At 44.1% G+C, this 17,303-nt stretch overlaps 1 protein-coding gene and 1 long non-coding RNA gene across 6 annotated transcripts in view; one reads left to right on the top strand and one right to left on the bottom strand.

Moving 5' to 3' along the window:
• SPTSSB (serine palmitoyltransferase small subunit B) overlaps window positions 1-7,172 on the bottom strand; it is a 33,237-nt gene extending 26,065 nt beyond the window's left edge. The window contains exons 1-2 of one of the 4 annotated variants that reach the window (XM_020791763.3): window positions 6,925-7,172; window positions 5,504-5,559 (exon numbers count right to left, since the gene is read on the bottom strand). The gene's annotated coding sequence lies outside the window, so the exon portion shown is untranslated. Of the gene's footprint in view, window positions 1-5,503; window positions 6,046-6,290; window positions 6,905-6,924 lie in introns of those variants that run through there. The other 3 variants (XM_072996155.2, XM_078389029.1, XM_072996154.2) reach the window with 3 other exon arrangements.
• Window positions 1-17,303, top strand: part of LOC144587781 (uncharacterized) — a 244,065-nt gene that overhangs the window by 16,587 nt on the left and 210,175 nt on the right. The window lies entirely within an intron of this gene.

Raw genomic sequence — 17,303 nt, 5'->3', positions numbered from 1 at the left:
TGTTCTTCATGTTTTCAGTGCAGGGTCTGAAGGGAGTAAGGTCCTGCTTGCTGGTAGGCTCTATACATAAGCAAGAAATTGTTTTCCACACTGTTTTGCTTGTTTCTGACAGATGCTATCTATCTATCTATCTATCTATCTATCTATCTATCTATCTATCTATCTATCTATCTATCTATCTATCTATCTATCTATCTATCTATCTATCTATCTATCTATCTATCTACAGTGGTGCCTCGTTTAACGAGCGCCCCGTTTAACGATGGATCCGTATAGCGATGGCTTTTTTGCCATCGCTTTTCGGATCACATTACGATTTTGCCTATGGGGAAAAATCGCTTTGCGATTTTTCCCCATAGGCACCATTTTCCCACAGCTGAGCGGCGGGAGCCTTCGAAGGACCACTCCCGCCGCTCAGCTGAGGGGAAATGCAGGCAGTAGCCTCGGAAGGACCCTTCCGAAGGGTCCTTCCGAGGCCACCCCCAGGATTCCCCTGCGGATGCCTCAGATCCTCCCACCCTGCCCCCGCGGCCGGGATCCCTACCCTCGCCAGGGAGGGACTGATCCAAGCAATGGGAGGGGTCCGGATACCTTTCAGGCATCCAGGGCTTGGATCCGCCCCCGGCCAGCTTCCCCATCCATGGACGGACTCTCTGGAGTCCGTCCATGGATGGGGTAGCCGGCCGCGAATCACGGCCGCCTTCCTCCCAACCCCTCACCCCCTTCTCCGACGCCGCTGCTGGGCTTTGGAAGCCGCTTCTAAGCCCAGCGTCAGCGGCGGAGATGAGGGTGAGGGGTGTGTCGAGAAGGGCAAGGCTTGGGTATTCCCTGAGCCTTGCACTCCTCTCAACCCCTCACCCCCTTCTCCACCACCGATGCTGGGTCTCGGAAGGGGCTTCTGAAACCCAGCGGCGGCGGCGGAGATGAGGGTGAGGGGTATGTCGAGAAGGGCAAGGCTCGGGTATTCCCCGAGCCTTGCCCTCCTCTCAACCCCTCACTCCCTTCTCCACCACCGATGCTGGGTCTCGGAAGGGGCTTCTGAAACCCGGCGCCGGCGGCGGAGATGAGACTGAGGGGTGTGTCGAGAAGAGCAAGGCTCGGGTATTCCCTGAGCCTTGCCCTCCTCTCAACCCCTCACTCCCTTCTCCACCAGCGATGCTGGGTTTCGGAAGGGGCTTCTGAAACCCAGCGGCGGCGGCGGAGATGAGGGTGAGGGGTGGATCGTCCAGAGCCGGGAGGAGGGGGAAGGCTCCGTCACCGGCGCTCGGATGCGCTGGCCGGCATTTTCCCGGCCAGCGCTTCTGAGAGGCCTCGGGGGAAGGCTTCTCCACTGCCGCTCGGACGTGCTGGCCCCGCCGCCAGCAGCCACCCCACGCCACCTACCCCAGCCGTTCTCGGACGCCTGGAAGTCCGAGAACGGCTGGGGTGGGCGGCTTCAAGCGGCGGCGGTGGCTGCAGGGTGGGGGGGGTGTCCCGAAGCCTTCCAGACACCCCACCCACCCTGCAGCCGCTGCCGCTTGAGCCCGCCGCCCAGCTGGGGGGAAAGGCCGGCCGGCTCTTGGGAAGGAGGGTGGAGGAGGTCCCCACACTCCTCCCCAAGAGCCCGCCGCCCAGCTGATCGGCGGTTCCAAAATGGCTGACCGTTTGGTGCCTCGCTTACCGAGGCAGCGAAAATGGCAGCCCTATGGAAGATCTTCGCTGAACAGTGAGTTTTTGCCCCCTAGGAACGAATTAAACAGGGTTTAATTCGTTCCTATGGGGTTTTTTATTCCGTTCAGCGATGTTTTCGTATAGCGATGTTAATCCTGGAATGGATTAACGTCGCTATGCGGGGCACCACTGTATCTATCTATCTATCTATCTATCTATCTATCTATCTATCTATCTATCTATCTATCTATCTATCTATCTATCTATCTATCTATCTATCTATCTATCTATCTATCCATCCATCCATCCATCCATCCATCCATCCATCCATCCACTCACCCACCTAATCATCCTGCAAGGCAACTACTTTGGGCCATTTACAATAATATATGATAAAGATAAAATTAAACTACAGTAATAAACTAAAACAAAATTACACAAAATGAAACAGAAGAACATAAGAAGAGTCCTGCTGGATCAGGCCAAGGGCCCATCTGGTCCAGCTTCCTGTATCTCATAGAAGAATATCAGTTGAATTAGGATTGTATAAGACACATAACAAACCTTATAAGGAGGTGTATGAAGAATAGTTTCCAGTCTGTGCGCCCTTCAAATGTGCCAGGGGTGCCCAAGGGGGCCCTATGGCCCCTACTGACAGTGGTGGCTCTAGAATACTTTTTCGGTACTCTTTCAATGGTTAGCAATCTATAAGCACTAAAACCATGCTACTCTATACAATTTTTCATGAAGGTACTACCCAATGTTGTCAGGACATGGACAAGGTTCTTGTCTGGGGTGCTAGTACTAAATGGAAATAAATCTTAAAAATGCTGTCTCATCTCTCCCCCCGCAACTTAAACTCTATAACCTTATGCATACTTACTATGAATAGGAACTACTGTATTACACTTGCATATTTTCAAGCAGGCATGCTGAGATTTACACTGATTTAAATGCTAAGGTATGGTATAGTGCAGGGGTCAGGGAACTTGTTTTCCCAAATCCCAGAACCATTCTCATCCCAGTTCTTGAGACTGAGGTACCTTTCCAATCCACCCACACATCTGAGGTAGAAATATTGCACCTAATGGTGTCCTTCTCTTCATGGCTCTTCAAAACATCACCTTGGCTTCAATACATCGGCAGTATCTGGAGTTGAAGAATAAATTGAATATTTTTTGCTTGTCTTCACTGATCCACCAACCAGATACACTGAGTCAGTCTCAGGCCCTTTATTCCATGATTCTCTGTCTCTATATTATTCTTAAGGTTAGGACACTGCTCCAAATTAAACCAATTTGATTCCTTTAGTTGGAGAAAATAAGTGTGCTGTATGGCATCTCACTGTAGGGCTGGGGCCATTGGAAGATCTAGGGGCCATTTTGTATCATTAGTACCTAAGTTGTCCTAAGAATGGCATGATCCATTCCAGCAAAACTGGAAGTTTCCAAGTCACTTGGGTTTGTGATTTTTTTAAAAAGTGTTAGTTTTTTACCGGTCTAGCCCAATGAAGGATCGGAGGACCAATAAGTATTTCTTTGTTAATACTGTCCATGGGGGGGAGGAGGGGGTGGAACCAAGCATTTAACCCTTGCAGTGCAGGAGCACTTTTTTTCTAAACTAAACCTCTGCATTTGGGTTTTAATTGCAGTATTGGCACTTCAAAATAAATAAGTTGATTTTGTGTTGCAGTTTGGGCACTTGGGCTCAAAAAGGTTCACCATCACTGTCCTAGATCTTGGAGAGTTCCATCCACTCCCTCTAGTGCAGGGGTCAGGGAACTTTTTTACCTTTTACCCCGGAAAAAAATTATATACACCGACATTACCCCCTTGATTCGAAAGGAAGGAAATCATACATTATTTGAATTAAAAATATTATTGAATCTACAGAGGCTGTGTACCGAACTAGCAGGATGCACCAAATTTGATAAAGATGTGATAAAGAGTGGGAGTTTTTAAATAGATGGTTGTGCCTTGCTGCTTTTAATGTTTTTTGGTGTTGCTTTTGTTTACTGTTTTTGTTTGATTCTTTTTAGAGTTGTATACTTACTCTTTTTAGCTTTAAATATTGTCTTTTCATGGTGTACGCCACCTTGGATCCTTTTAAAGGAAAAAGGTTGGTAAAAATATTTTAAATAAAAAAATAAAAGGGGAGACTATAAAAAGGTGAGGGCTCCAAATCAAGAATCAATGCAGTTCCGGAGAAGAGGACAATAACAGAAGAAGAATAAATATGGAGGAAGAACACGATTATTATGCAAGAGGTCCTGTTTATGGTGGTGGGGAACACAATTAATTTATATTTTGGTTTATGTATTTTATGTTTATTTTGTAGTCAAAATAAAATTAAGAATAATAATGTACAGCTTAGTAGAGTCACTTCCAGTGCAGAGGCTCACTCCAAAGAATATATGTGGTTTTCAATATCACACAAAACAAAGGAGAAGAATTCTGGACATTACTACCAGAAAAGAAACTAACTTTTTGAATGTTACAGCCACCACCGCAGTGTGTCAGAGTGGATGAGCAAGAACTTAATCAAAAATGGTGCTTCTGAAACTTCATTTGCAGAGAGAGATGACGCCTCATTCCTCAAAGCCTCTAACATCTACTGTTTCATGTCGTGCAACAGCCAAGAGCTTTCAATGCCTACTAAGTTTAAAGAAAGTTCTCATTCCATTTGAGGCCTGAAGTAATACTTTCATAATTTATTTATTTTTAAATGGGAACTAACAATAAAAAGCTTCCTAGTAGCAAGTGAGATCTCTCCCTACCTCATTATACAAGATGTAGGAAGACTTTAGCCTTGCAGGATCTATCTTAAGACCCAATTTCTGCAAGAAAGAAAAACTAAGGAAAAGGGTATGCACTAAATAAACTCAGCAGGCACATGGTTTATTCAGGAGTTTGTTTTCAGAACTAGAACTGGAGCTAATGCCCAAATCCTTTCACAAACACACGACTCCTACTACTTGCTCTTAGGTTTGAGCTACATAGTTCTTACAGTCATATTCCTTTTACTATGAGCTTGCATTTTGATCTGGAGCCTGTGGGAGTCAAGTTCAACTGCATCTCTTTAATCTAACACCCAAATGGTAGCTCCTGATCATGCTGAGAACTATGCTTGTATTCAAGCCAACAGAGAACTCCCCTCCAGACCTCATTGTTCAACAAGGTCAGGGAAGTGAAGGGCTGGGGTCATCAACACAGAGAGGAACATTGGGGACAACAGCAGCATGCACTGCCCCATCACCAGTTGGGGCACCCTGTTTCAGGATGATACACAGAGAGGACAGTTGCGTTCAACATGACTTACTGCTTAGAATTTAGCACTACAGTTTAAGGTAGATTTTAGGCCAAGTTCTTTATTGCAAGAAGGAAAACAAAATATGCAAAGACCACCTTGGATACTGCTTTTAGATGAATTACCCACTCCCATCCCACCCCTGTTCACAGGGCGTCAATATCAAATGCCGCATGGAAAGGATCCTGATAACACTGGCTGTTTTCTTCAAAAAAAAATGTGATTTTATTAATATTTTAAAATTTATGTTACTTGCAAGTCAAACACAAAATACACAGCTAATGGGCCATAAAGTCACTTTTGGCTTACGGTAACCCTAACAGGCTTTCCAAGGTATGCGAGATGGAATGATTTTACCAGGGCCATCCTCCGGCAGAGTTTCCACAACCAAGAGGAAATTCAAAACCAGACTTCTTGTCTCCCAGCTTGACAATCTATCCCCTACACACCACACTGGCAATGGTATGCATGCATAGCAAAATACCCCCCCCCCACACACACACAAATGTTAAGGAATAATAGACAGGCTGCCGTAAAAGGCACTTACCTCAGAGCTCCTTATATGATCACTGCTCCAAACTTCTGGGTTGGTTTGACCCCTCACTGCAGAGAGAGTGCGAGAGAGAACTTGAGAACCGAGTAGTGATCCCGTGTCGCTCACCTACTCTGGTGTCAACTCCCTTCCACAACTAGCCACATTCCAATAATAAATAATAATTGGCAGGGGACAGCCAGGGAAGGTATTTTGTGGGCGGGAAGTGCGAGGCGCAGGCCACCTTATCTCTTTCCCAGGGCTACTGGCTGGGGGGGGGGGGAGAGGAAGGCACAACAGCCAGAAGCCCTGGTCAGGTATACACTTCGCAGCCTGATTTTTACAGGCACCTCTTCTTGAGGGAAGGCTGCTTGCCGAGAAGGAAGCCTCCCGGCGGAGCTGGACCGCCCACGTGCCTCTGGAGGTGGGGTTGGGAGGCCGGTCTGAGCACATGGCAACCCTGTTGTGGCCTCTCCCGCGCAGTGGGCGACCAGACAGACGGGGAGGGCAGCGTCTCTTTCCCGCTTTCCTGGCGGGTGCATTTTAACAAGGCATCGAGGTTTTGTGTGTGTGTGAGAGAGAGAGCCTAGCAGATGGGGGTCTTTGGGAGGGGGTATCAGAAGACCATGTAAAATGAATTGGTTCCCCCGTTATATTTGAAACCGCAAATTCTGCCCTGGTTTTGGGGAGAGGGAGAGGTTCCCCACAATATATAAATTAAAAAATAAAATACAGCACCCCAAGACGCTGGGCAGGCGAGCAGCCTTCCGAAGGCGGAAGACACTGCGGCTTCTGGCAGTACCTGAAAGGCTAGCCCGCTGAGTAGGACGTGGGCAGCTTTTTTTTCGGAGGGATTTCCCCAAGCATCCTCTCCTGCCCTAATGAAGCCGCAAGTTTTTGCAAGGTGCCCGGCGACGGCGGGAGTCTCTTCCGTGTGGCCAACGGCGACCAGCCGGAGTGCGTGAAGCGGGTGGGGCAGGGCATGCATGCGAGCGAGCAGCCGAGCCTGCCTCGGCTCGCCGGGTGGAGGCAGCGGAGGCGAGAGAGGGCACCGCTGCAGCAGCGCCTGGGCTTTTTGCAGCCAGAACTAGGCGCACAAAACGCCGCCTTCCTTTTCCCTTCCCTCCTCGGGCGCCTGCCATTGTCCACGAGCTGGCTTGGTTGGTGCGCGGTGCATCATTATTATTATAAAATCACGAGGAGAAGGAAGAGGGAGCGAAATCCATCCCAGGCGGGACGAAAGGCGCCGGCTAGAAACGCAGAACCTGCAGCGATCGGACGACGGGGTGGGGTGGGGGGAAACGGCTCTTGCTGCAGTGTGCAACTGCGTGCGGCATGACGAGTGGGTGGGAAGGAGTGGAAAGGGTGCCTCTCGTCTTCTCTCTCCACCCCGATCCTGGAAGCTCACGACGTCCTCCAACCGCCGATCTACCCACCTCTCTGGCGCTGGGTTCCATGCTGCAGGGCTACAGACCAAGCCCTCCTCCTCCTCCTCGGCAACAACCCCGCGGGGCTTTGCTTGCGCACGAAGTCCGGTCCCCGCTCTGCTTTTCTGCCCGGGAAAGACTTATAGGGAACGCGTTAGCTCCCGACTAAGGTGTGCAACCAGGCGCTCGCCTTGCACCAACGTGATGCGCAACGGGGTGCGCCCGGGTGGGTATTCCCGCCAGCTCCAGGTGGCGGGCGGACGGGCGGGCGCAGCGGCTGTGCCAGAGGGTCAGACTTGGGGCAAAGTTGCAGAGGAAAGGATCCTGTCCTTGCAATCTATCCGCTTGCTTGTCTTAGATGCTGAGCCCGTTTCTCTGCTTTATCAACGGCTCAGGACCGTGGATAAAATGGACCTTCTTTTCTCATCCCCCTCATTGGCAGAATGGAGTACATATAATCTGTTCGAAATAAATGCCTGTTAGGTATAAGAAAGCAGAAGAGCTACAAGATCCCGATTTTGCACGAAAAGGGTAAAATGTGTTCCTTTGTCGTCTCCCCCTCCATCCCTGCGCTGCTAACCCAGAATGGAAGGGGGCACCTTTTTTTTTTAAATAGTGTTTGGCTTTCTGATGGAGGGGCTCAAAGGAGGTGTACACAGTAGTAGTACTATTTAAAAACAACAACATCACAGTGCACAGATGCATAGGTTGTAATAAAAACAGCTATAAACTATAACATAAGTAATGCATAATATATGGTAGCGATGTGCAATTAAAAGGTAATAGGGCAAGACTGCCAACACAGAACAAATTTAAAATAGGATGAAAAAGACATTAGAAAATGCATCTTCCCTGCTGCTGGTTTAGCTGCCAGAAACTTACCTGGAGGAAAAGGCCTTCGCTTGCCAGCAGAAAGACACCAGGGAGGGAAACCTGGCAGCTGACCAAAGGCCCTCTCTGATAGAGTTATAAATGTATTTATTGTCAGAGGTAGCACTGAGGAGAAGAAAGAGTGGGGCTATGTCTTCTGTTCTGGAAATTTGTTTTCCCCTCCTCTGGCTTGTAGCCTTCAGAAGCAGTGGGTACTTTATTATCTGTGGATCCCATCCTTTTTGTGACCTCAAGGCAATGCACATTTTCCTTCTCCTGCCCTTGCAATAAATAATACAGGGATCTCAGGTAAAGAGAGAGTGGCTGCAACAAAGTCACCCAGTGAGTGTCAAGGTGCGGTGGAGACTAAATCCAGATCTCTCCAGAACTTTAACTGCTACACCACACAAGCTTGCTCCTGCTCCTACTCTTGCATATTCACTGCAAAGTATGAAGAGTTCTATTATGTTTGTATTGGTGCAACTTTCACAAAGTGTGAGGTCTGAGGCCATGTCTCTAAACTGGTTCACCACCCAATCCTGTGTTGGTTTGCTTGAAAATGAATCTCTTAGATTCCGATTGCACAGCAGGGAAAATATGCTTAGATCCATTCTGACTTTCAAAGTGAGTCCCTGCTGTTTTCTATGGGTGAAATTGCTGTAGTCATTCAGCCAATGACACATTTTTCATAAAAGACAGAGAAAATGTTTTTTTTTTCCATTCCAGTTGTGGACTATCCACTTACACCTTTGATCTGACAAGGTGCTAATTGGCAATTTCCACATCTTACATGTTCATTTATTTTTCCAAAGTGATTTAGCAGTACTTCAGTTTGGCACTGACCTTGGAAAGCATTTTTAAAAATTGTTTAGAGACAATACATATTCTGTTAAGGGAATTGACACCCTTATAAGTGCCACTTTGCATGGGATCAGGCAATCACACAGTGAAAAAAACAGAGAAAAGCAATGCCAGCAAACAGAACACAATTTAAACCACCCCTGCAGGCTGAACCACTCACTAAGAGGAAAGACAATTTTCCACTGGGCTTCTTCATGCTTAGTTTTTCATCATGTAGCCACTGACTTTTAACCTGATTTTTTTCCATGCAAAATCAAGTGCAAACTATAGAGTAAATGACCAAAATAGATGCCCCTAGAATGGGATTTACTCCCCCCTGCCTTGGATTGTAGTTTAGGTTTGGTGAATTAATCTAATTGTCCTGTATCTGAGGTAGCGCATTATGAACAGCTAGAAAAATGGACATAAATCTGCATAAATTGTAGAAATACTGATTTATATGTATATACACTGGTTTAGAAACAAACACTACCAGTAGTGCTAAGTGATAAATAGAGTTCTAGGAATTATTCACTTATTGAAGTTACAGATTTTAAAAATGTTTTTAAAGTGTTTCTATAATGGTGATTTCTAAAATATTTTCAATACTGTTAAATGTCTAATTTTTTTGGTATTGTTTCTGTGTTTTCAATGACAATTATTGTATAATTTAATTGACTGTGAGCTGCTTTGAATCTCTTACCAGCAGAAAAGGTACACAACAAAGAAATCCAGTACATCTCATCATAGTGGCAATGTTATTTTTTATGCTTTTAGTCAGGTTTTTCAATAATTTGTGAGCTACCTTTTTGGGAGAAATGCAGCATACGAAATGAAATGAAATGGGAATGACAGCTTGGATTGCTGTCCAGGTACTAACTGCGGGTTAGCATCTTTAAGGCCCCTCTTTTGATGGTTGGTTATCATTAAACTAAACTTGACCTGGCTTACCTTAGAAACAAAGGATTGTTCTATGTCAGCTCTTCAAAGAGAGGACTGTCCCCTATCTGGGCACGCTCAGCCACTGTACCAGTTACGCCATTGCAAAAGAAAATGCCAACCTTGCATGTGCATTGGTGTGTGGGAGGGGTCCTACCACACCAGGCGCTGTTATTGCTGCATACAGTATATCGTAATGTATTGTTCACATATTTACATTGTTGGATACATACAGATATGACTTATTGTGAAATGTTTAGATTGTGGTACCTATGGAAAAGCAGTATGCAAGTAGAAACATTGTGACCTGATTGACTCTGCTTCTTAAACAACACAGAAACCCATTACGTTACTGCGCTTGCTTTGCAAGATGGCTTGGCCTCTCCCTTTTTCCAGCAAGAGAAAAGTGTGCCTTTCATAGTTTTGTGGAATATATAAAGTTACAAGGTTAAGCTGCCTCTTCTCCTCTGTAAGTGGTTTGTCTGAGAAGGAGTGAGTCAGCAGTCCTGATTTCTCCAAAAGAACAATCAGACTTCTTTCAGAAATTTCATGTAGCCATCCTAGTATTTATAACGGTCAATAATGCTTGTGGATCTAACGTTTATGTAGCACTGACCAACAACATATTTCTCCGGAGTCTTAGCTGGGAAATGTTATTTTTGTTGTTGTTGTTGTTGTTGTTGTTGTTCCAGAGCTTGCATATACACCTCAACCAACGTGGGGTTTGGTAAGTCCTAGTAAAAATAAATAAATAACTTTACCATGCTCTGTAAAGGAAGGTCACTGTGAGGATGGGATGGGGGAATGGCTAGTCATCTCCATCGCCACTGACTGGATTGGAGAATAAGACTAGAGAGATGTGGCTTATGGTTACTTTTGATAGTTGTAGAAAAACTGGAACTTCCCCACACCAACCTGCTTCGTAATGAGGTCAACTTTGCCAGACTTGTGTTCACAAGTTTCGTATCACATGCAAATGACTTGATTTTGGCTAGCAAGTGAAGAACAGATGGTATCTCTGCAAGACACTGGAGATGGCCTAGGACTCAACAGTGCCAGCTACAAATGATTTGTGCTAGATCTTCATATGATTTGGGGAAATGAGTCTGATCAGGAGTTGCCACTATTTATTCTTTGCTTATAATGCTTTACACATGTCAGATATGTTCTGTATCAGAATTTAACTCACCCATTCTCAATCCATTCATAACAACGTATAAGTTGAAACTACCCACAAGAACTTGATACACAGCCTTGAAGAAGATGATTTATCATTGGAAGACTGAATGCGCTGATTGTGGTGGCGGGGGACCCCCAGGAGGTCTCCGATGGTGGCGGGGAAGCCCTGGGAGACCTCCTGGGGGGGTCCAGTCACAGCGGTGGAAAAGGGCGGGAAATTTAAAATTCCTCCCCTGCCACCGCCATTGGACTCCCAGGAGGTCTCCAATGGCAGAGGTCTCTCAGGGCTTCCCTGCCGCCATTGGAGACCTCCTGGGGGTCCCCCGCCACAACGATTGGACCCCCAGGAGGCCTCTGGAGACCTCTGAAAGTGCCGATTGTGGTGGCAGGGGACCTCCAGGAGGTCTCTGATGGTGGTGGGGAAGCCCTGGGAGACCTCCCGGGGTCCCCCACCGCCATCAGAGACCTGGAGGTTCCTTTTCTTAACTCTTGGGGCAAAAGAGTAGCCTCTTCACCACCAACGGTTTGAATGGAACAAAAAAGGCAGGGGAAATTTGATTTTTCCGTCCTTTTCCCCCTGTCTTTTTTTTCATTTGCAAGTCAAGGCTCTGTTCGCAAGTCAAAGCAACATTTTGCGAACGGAGCCCTTCATAACAAGTCGAGGTTCCACTATATACCCGTAAAGCCTTTAAGGGAATGGTGAGTATAAAAATATGAAATACGAAAAATGTTAGGTGTGAGAAACCAGCTTCAGTCAAAAGATAAACGTGATCAGATATTGAGCTTATAAACTAGAGGTAAGGAGAAATAATCAACAGTTGTCATCTGTTTCCAAGGATCAATTAATCCATGCAGATAGACAATATAGCTTGTTTTATGTTCAGTTTTAGATGATTAGTAAATATCAGCAGCTTGATCTTACTTCACTGGAAGCACGAAGAGCCTTACTGAGATGGCTTTACCAGCATCTCTCTTGTTATATCAGGGATGATGCTTGGATTGATTTTATATAGCCCTGTGCCCCCGCTGAGCTACGTGTGAGTGCCACTCCAGTCGTGTTGTACTGAATCCATGGATTTCATTATGAGGCATGGGATGTTCCCATAATTTGTTCATCCTTAAAAAGCAGCAATGAAGAGTTATACAATCACTTAATATTTTCAGAATTTGGAAAAGTTACGTATTTGCACTGAAATGCTCATAATAAATCGGCTAGCATGAAGTTATGGTTTAAAAATGTGATCCCCTCCCAGGTTCTCAATATGAACCAGGTATATTTATATTCGACATGGAAAAATGTTCTCGCTGTATGTTGTTCCTCAGCAGAGCAAAATGTGCTGTTAGAACCATGAAAGGAAAGAATTTATAACTGAGATACTATGTTGTTCATATGAAAAAAAATTCATGCCACAATTGCCCTGAATGAATCAGAATTACTTTCCTTATTTACTAAAATTTAGTGGGGTTTTGAAATAAGTCACATTTATGAAAGCAATGCTTTCAAATGACAAAAGATTAATGGGTGTTCTGTAAGGCATAGTGATTTTCTAATAAAATATGCTTTATTGCTATTACATGGCAAAGCTCCAAATAATGCAGAAGGGCACTACAGTATTCATTTGCAGGTGCATCGGAAGGAGGTTTTTAATAGGCTTCATGTGTGAACATGTGGATGAAACTAGGATTTCTAAACTTTTCCTTCCCTTCTCCTCCAGCATGTCTGCAGTGGTTACCCTAAACCATGCCTTGCTCATTTGTTCCAAACAAATTATGGCTTGGTTTCTGATTCAGGCTTGTTTGGACAAACTGTGGTTTAAACAAATCATACTTCAAATGAAACTATACATTGCTAGTTTAACATGGAAATAGATGTTCCCATTCTCCTCCTTATAGTCTCTCTTCACCAAAGCAAGGAGAAAGAGCAGGCTTTCCTAATACAGTACTAAGTTAGTCTTCCTGTTCCCTTCCAGCGTTCTCCTAGAAGCTAGTGCGGCATTAGTTACTGTAGAAATGCCAGGAGTTGGGTATCCAAAATAGCTGGAGGGCATGAGGTGGGAAAGGCAGTGCTTTAGCATTACAATATTTCTGAATCTGCTCTGTGTGTTACTGGAGAATTCACAGCAAATGCCTCTTCCAGATTTTCTATGCTGACTGAAACTCAACCATTGTTAGTTAGGCTGCATTTGGACCAAAGTAATGTTAGTCAATTAAAGTTTTGAGTTTCCATCAGTACTTTTTCCTTTTAAAATGGTATAAATGTTCATCAAAGCAGGTTTTATTTTCAGAAAAGATATTCCTTCCTGCATGTTAATGAAATGAAGGTGTCTTCAACGGGTTTTAGATCTGTTAATAACATATCTAATGATCAGTAACTGCATTTTTAATGATGATAACACGAGATACAAATGGGGAGGGGAAAAGCAGGGACACTGTCTTGATTCTAATAAGAAAAACTGGGTCTTCCTTACTCTAGTTCCATCTGTTTTGAGAATTTGTGCCTGAGCTGGTTCTGTTTGTTTTCCCTTACTTTTTGCCACTCTTCTTTCCCTTTTTTGGTATTGTATTTTAGATTGTAAGCCTGAAGGCAGGGACTATCTTATTTATTTTACTGGTTTTTAAACTTGTTTGGGAGCCTTTTAAGTTGATGTGTTCAGCACACATTTTTAAAAAAAGCTTTAGATTACAGTGGTGTCTCGACTTACGAATGTCCCGATTTACGACCATTTCGAGTTACGATCAGCTCTGGCCGCAATATTTTGCTTCGACTTGCAGCTGGAGCTGTGAGTTACAACCAAAAAAGGCAGGGAAAAAAGGCGGGGAATTCAAATTGCGAACTGTTGGTAGGCAAGAGGCTGCTTCTTTGTAGCTCTTTCACCCCAACGGTTAGTGAGTGTGATCGGAGGAGGCTTCGGACTGCCTGGTGCTGATTTCTGCTTCTGAGTAAGTACATTTACAGGGTTTTGCAGGATGGGTTTGGGCTGGGGGGTGTTATGTTTCTGTGTTGTGATGTTTTGTGCGTGTGTTTTGCTGTGCTTGTTTTTTTCAACCCCAGCTCCTTCCAATGGGGCTTGCTCTGTTGTTTATTTTTGTTTTTTTTTTAAAGCCCCAGCACCTTCCGATGGGGCTTGCTTTGTTGTTTATTTTTGCTTCCTCCCCCAACCCCAGTGCCTTCCAATGGGGCTTGCTGTGTGTGTGTTGTTGTTTTTGGTAATTTTTGGGGGGCTGGAATGGATTGATTGCATTCCAGTGCATTCCTATGGGAAATGGTGCTTCAACTTACAAGCATTTCGAGTTACGTCCATCTTCTGGAACAGATTATGGTGGTAAGTCGAGGCACCACTGTATAAATAAATGAATCTGAGAATGTTGAAGTTAAGGGATAATTAAACAGATCCTTAAAATTGATGTTCAAGTTAGTTATGCCCAATAAAAGTTATTAAAGCTGTTTTTTAGGATCACAAAAGACTTTTTATATGTCTGTGTTATAAGAGTTACAGTTCAATCCCAATATTGTTTCTTAGGTGCACTGAATTCAAGGGCACTTTCTCACAGGTAAAATATGTAAGTTAAATTTTCCGTAGACATTTTGTTTTTATTTCTTAATTTTCCTGGCACTTATTACAATTTATTGAAAGTGGTGCTCTGCCTGATGAAGGCCTGCACAGGGTTGAAAGCTAGCAAATGAAAGCATATGTACATATTATTATGTATTTGTCTATGTTTTTATTATCTGATTTTATATTGGAAGCAGCCTAGAGTGGTCCGGTGGGTCAGATAGGCGGGGTATAAATCAAATAAATAAATAAATAAATAAATAAATAAATAAATATGTTTGTGATTATTCTAGTGTTCCTATAAAAGCATCATTGCCTTCAGATTGTGTGAAAGAAATACCGAATGCAACAAAAACCAAAAAGGTTTCTGCACTGTATCACCAAGGATTGGAAACTCCTGGTAGTTTTAAAAAAAGTACTTAAAATGTAGATAAAAGAAAAGGTCCTTGTACGTGTGGGCTTATGCGGATGAGATGCTGAAGTTGTCGTTCTTGCTTGTTGACAGATTTCTAGACTCTAATATAAAATGAAATAGGCCCCACAAACATGAAGTCTACCCCTTTCTGCCCTAGGGACTCACAGTCAAAAACAGTGGTCAGAAATATGTGGCTGAGCCTCCAGTTACCTTGCTAGACCAGAAATCTCATCAGACTTTACCACTGCTTCACTGTCTAGGACCAATGTCTTAAAAAAAAAATCCCAATACCTTTTTTGTGGCTGGTGTTGAAAGTTGTCCAGCCATTATCAAAGGCAACAAAGTGGTCTGAGACACCCTGCCCAAACATGAACCCCTCCATAAGGCATTGGATTACAACTTCCACTGTAACCAATCAGCACTGGAGTTTGAGGAAGATTGAGGAAGGCTGGTTAGACACATAAAAGAAGCCAAGTGAAATCCGAATGACACTATATAACAAAAAACTGCAGACAAACAAGGCACCTCCCTCCTCAGAAAGGAAAACCTTGTGTCACCTCAGAGACGAAGAGATTTATTTTAAGCTCAGGCTTGTCATTCTGAAATAAATCTGTGAGTCTTAAAGATGCCACAAGATTTTCTCTTCTTTTTTTGGTGCTGTTTTGGTTATACACAGTGAAGCAGAGTGACACAGCTATCTCTTTCAGAATAACGCTGTTTGTATACATCTTATCTTAAAAATTCAGTTGAGAGGTCTGTGCTGCAGCATGTACCATAATAGCCAGTCCAAAAGGTCACCCCAAAATCCAGAAGACTCTGCTTTCTGGAACCAGCCACCTGCTACGTGTGTTGACAAGGCGTTACAGAGTGGGACTTAACTGGTTGGCAGAAAGAAGAGAAAAAAAGGATGCAGTTTTTTTTATTAATGTATTTCTGTCCTAGCAGACTGCTCTTGCTGGCATTAGATAATTTGTTGATGGTCTCTAATTATACAGGTCAGCAATTTTTACACAACTTCTTAGGAACAAAATTATGTTATTTGCTCCCCGAGGGCAAAATAGCTGTAATTTCACTCATCCTTAGTAATTACAGGTGGGGGAATCAGAAGGAGCTTTTCCTTGGCTCTTATGAAATATTAAATTCCTATTCTAGTGGGTGTTCGTGGAATTATTACAGATATATAGGAATAATTACTACTGTCTAAAATGGATGGATAACGAGCTTCAAGGCCTCCAATGGCTTATCTTAGGGTTTTTTCTTTTTCAAACCAGGCTCTGATTGGACATGCTTAGAAGTTCTGAAATCTCAGGGAAGAGGCAAAATCTTGTTTGTGTAACTAAACTACAGATACAGAAGCAATCAGTTTAAATGAATGGAAAACTTCCTGTTTTAAGTTTTCCACTTAAAAGTTCCAAGGCTCTCTGGGACTCTCTTTTGTATGGGGCAGCCATTGGTAGCTTCAGGATGTGGGAGGAATCACTGTTGGTGGTGCTCGACCTGGTGGTGGAAATCCATCAGTAAGGGAGGGATGCAGGTGATATTCTCCAGTTTGAAAACATATTCGTATCTTCCTACTTTGTTGTAAAATGTGTTTACTGTCTGTGGATTCCTTCTGTCCTTAAACTGACAACTTTCTGTGGCAGTTGTCTCTCTGTTCTTTTGCCCTGTACTGTATTTTGCAAGAAGTTGACTTTTGTCAGAAATCACAGAGTAGGTCAGAAATGGCCAGTCATTTACCATAACGTAGATGGTGGACCCCAGATCCCAGGATTCCTCAGCCGCCAGGGTCACCAGATGAAGCAAATGTTCGCCTCGTGCTTAAATTGCCCAATCCACTAGAAAAGCATATGCTTTTTGAACATTCACCTTTACAGTTCCCAGAAACATTGGTATGAAAGGAATGAAGTTTTCAAATGTTTGTGTGTGAAAATATTTGAAAAAGCAATGAAGTAAAAGGAAGAACAGCAGCAAAGAAGAAAACAGGAATGGGGAAAAGTACAGAGCACGTGATAAATCATCTGTGTCAATATTCCTTTCTCTTTTGCTCAAGGGCTTTTTTCACCTCTTCACACAACTAGAATGATCAGATATTTCTTACAGATGTGGGTCCATTCCAAGGCAGTCCTAACTGGTCTGGCTTGGCCTGCTGATGTTCTTAGTACTGCTGGTACTCTTGAGCTCAATCCAGGAGTGTTGATATTCCAGACACAGGGCCTCTCAGCATCATCCCTCAACATGATACCCACCTCTTGCAGTTTTTGATGTCTTCTTTAATAATTACCCATAATGTGGCAAAAGAGTGTGCAGTATACCACCTGCAGGCAACACAGGGACTCTTGGCTGTTTTTATGAGTCAAAATTGGCCCCGAGGTCATGCAGTTCTTCTTTACATCCTTTCTCTGTAGCCACTGCAGAGCTGATTGGACTATCAAGACAAGGAAAAACATTATTTTGCCAGTCCCATGTAGCTGATAGCTGGAATAGCATAGGGCAAATGCTGTATGCCAGTGTCACCAGCCCATTTTCTGTACAGACTGGATGAAGGTAAGGGATGGGGAAGAATAGACCATTTGAGTGGGGGAGTGGCAAAT

Source organism: Pogona vitticeps, chromosome 3, assembly GCF_051106095.1.
Source record: "Pogona vitticeps strain Pit_001003342236 chromosome 3, PviZW2.1, whole genome shotgun sequence".
Classification (NCBI taxonomy): Eukaryota; Metazoa; Chordata; class Lepidosauria; order Squamata; family Agamidae; genus Pogona; species Pogona vitticeps.
Note: the sequence above shows the minus strand (reverse complement) of the source record. Positions and strands in the feature narration are given on the sequence as shown.